Source organism: Crassostrea angulata, chromosome 4 (assembly GCF_025612915.1).
Source record: "Crassostrea angulata isolate pt1a10 chromosome 4, ASM2561291v2, whole genome shotgun sequence".
NCBI lineage: Eukaryota > Metazoa > Mollusca > Bivalvia > Ostreida > Ostreidae > Magallana > Magallana angulata.
In genome coordinates, this window is record NC_069114.1 from 2104712 (window position 1) to 2107942 (window position 3231).

The window sequence follows — 3231 nt, forward strand, 5'->3', positions numbered from 1 at the left end:
ACATATAGATAAATAGCATCTATTAACATTTTGGATGTGACACGTGGACGAGATTTTAGATTTTTTGAGATATTATAAAAATTTTATTTGATAGCAATTTTCTTGCATGTCAACATATTTATCTTGCATGTCATCATATTTGATAGAAAAATAAGCTGCACATAGGGGGCAGAGATATGCCACCATAAAAATGTCAACAAACGCTTTGTTTACATTACAGAGAATTGTGAGCTCCGTAACTCGCTTATGACTGATCAAATGACACTCAAATTTTAATTGCCTATTAAAAATGCCTTACTAAAGCATTGTAAACATTAAATTCGAGAAAATAAAATTTGACCAAAATCGTCACCATGCCCCTTTAACTTGTAACTCCGCAGAAACGCACAGCTACTGTTTACTTTCATATCACATTACCGATTGCCTTGAACCAAATCAAGTGAATAATCTAAATTGAATGTATTTTTATCAATAAATAGTTGTGTGAAGATATCATTTGGAATATTTTTTAGTAAAAATCGTTCATATGCACAACCATACGGAGAGTTTGTTTTATTATAAGTCTGTTATAAATCAAGAGGTGCTCGAATTAAAGTTCACGAGACTTGCCTTGAGACTGATCCAAGATTTAAACAGTTCCAGTGAATACATGTATACGAGGTGAAATATGAGTGTTTGGATGATATTCATGTTTTGTTTTACTCTGATATATGTAAAAACATGAAAATGTATTGCGGAACATTAGATTATCTAAAATTACAGTTATGTTTTTGTATGCATTCGTACACAGGGAAAAGTGGCTCGCATAATTTTTATGCGATTTCCTTTTCGCATGAAAATCATGCGCTAATCATGCGAAAATCAGATGAAAAGTTTCTCATGCAAATATCATGCGAATATGTTCGCATGATATTCGCATGAAAAATGTACAATTTTCATGCGAATAATTTTTCGTATGTTTTTCATGCGATTAGATATTTGTGTTATATTCATAAAAAATTCATGCAAAATTCACATGAAAATTGCATGTTTTTCACATAAAAATTTAATTATGACAAATCAATTTATAACACTTTAAAAACATTCTTTCATTCATATGTTGACATACTAGTGTCTTTTTTTTTTTTAACAAATTTGACATTAAGACAACTAAACAATTTCTACATGTGTTGGAATTAATACATGTATAAATAAAAATTAGAATAGAGTTTACATTTTATCAAAATTTAAATGTTTTCAAAACTTTTAAAGTCTTTGTTTATGTAAACATGTAAAACTTTGCCTTTACAATAGTCATTCACACCAACTGAGAGTTATATCTCTCTTCTTAGAAGGTCAGTAAACATTAAGATTTTATTACATGTGTAATACTGTGCTGATTGCATTGGTCATTATTTAGGATACATACTTTAAGTCTTATGTTTTTGAGATACAATTTATGAGTTTGCGTGTACCAAACCTGTTGAAGGCAGTAAGTGAATTACATAGGAAAATTTCCAGCTATATATTCAAACATAAAATTAATTATTTCTATGCTAGACAATGAAAATTCACGCTGTGATACAAGTTTTCCATGATTCCAAGTGATATTGCACAGATGACAGTATATTTCAAAAGAATCCAGGCCTTTGTGGTCTCAAGTTTCAGTGTGTACCAATGTTATTGGACTGATGTTGGTGTAATCACTCTGGTGTCTGTATCATGTGCCTTTATCTTCCTTCTTCTGTAGCATGTCTCTTTATCCCTCTCCATATTTAAATATCTTTGTCAACCTTGTGTATATGCAAAACAAAATATAATTCATAATAAAACATGCAAACAAATGTACATGTATTGAGTACATGTATAACAGCGTAAAGCACAAGATTTATACACTCAGATAAAATTTAAAAAAACAAAACAATCATAATGCATCTCTGTATTGAAATAACTTACAGTATGTTTTATTGATCAAAAGCAAATGAGATCAAGAGGTATGTCCAACCTCTTTTATCAAATATATGTTAATCCATGTCTGATTTTATATACATGTAATTACAAACTTTAGAAATATTCAAAACGCAAGGCATAGGCATATTTCACCAAATAAATACTTACATGGTATCATCATATGGACAGTTTGTTGTGCATGATTTCCAAAGTGATATACATGTATGTTATTGTTATAGCCATCATATATAAAACATATACTGGAGAGGCATTCACCTATTCTTCTGTCTGTGTAACATTGCTTCGGATCTTAAAACAAACCTGTCGAAAAAAAAATAAAATGTTATGAACATTTTCAAACTGCATATATACTCCTATAAATGGATTCACCGTGACAATATGCACAAACATTATACATGTAGACCAGATCTAGGAGGGGTGAAGGGGATCCAGACCACCTAAAAAACTCTTTAAATTTAAATTATAAAATTCATAAAAATATGGCTTACTCCCCCTCCCAACCTTGTTACTCAATCAATCACCCCCCCCCCCCCCCCGTCCGCATTTTTTTTTTCTGGATCCGCGCTTGAAATCAGATTGCATGCTTGCAACCGCATGTTTAAAATATATATCTGCAGATTTATTTCGTAATCATTACGGTTACACTGTGTTCATTCATTCTTGTTTAAGAATAGAAATTTATCCGAAGCTCTTTGGAGAAAATTGACAGACCCTCTGTCAACCCGAATTTCCCCGTATATTGAATAGTTACATGTAAAGACCTGCATCTAAGTTTAATAATAACAGTAGATTTTTTAGTGTTTAAACACGTATCTGGAAACGTTAGTTAACATATAACATGTAAACATAGAATAAGCACACACTTGAAACATCGTAGTTCTAGGGTACCTGCATGTTGACGATCCGCTCCTCTCCTATCCAGGATCACGAACTTTTCAATCGCTGAGTATATAATAGTAAGTTAGATCGGACACATCTTGATGTTGTTGATGTAAAGTTTCTGCTGGCTTGCATCACTGCTCAGCCAGTGCCGATGTACATAACTTTGCAGCTAGAGAAAATTCAGTCTGTCTGCATACACGGGCCCTGGAAGTTATTAAGGTCTTCCGTTTCCAGCGGAAGACCTTATTGTTTTCGTACTGTTTCTTATTAAGGTCTTCCGTTTCCAACGGAAGACCTTATTGTTTTTCTTAGGTTTCTTTTTCCCTATTATTATTATTATTTTTTTTTTTCTTACCGATTTTGTGCACGCGATATCTCGGAAACGGCTCAACTGATTTA

At 32.1% G+C, this 3231-nt stretch overlaps 1 long non-coding RNA gene across 1 annotated transcript; it reads right to left on the bottom strand.

Annotated features, from left to right (window-relative positions):
* Positions 1-1063: 1063 nt before the first annotated feature.
* On the bottom strand, positions 1064-3022 carry LOC128179257 (uncharacterized). Its single transcript, XR_008243049.1, has 3 exons — positions 2839-3022; positions 2098-2250; positions 1064-1772 (listed from the first exon to the last, which is right to left on the bottom strand). It is a non-coding gene; the product is annotated as an uncharacterized LOC128179257 (long non-coding RNA).
* Between the last annotated feature and the right edge of the window lie 209 nt (positions 3023-3231).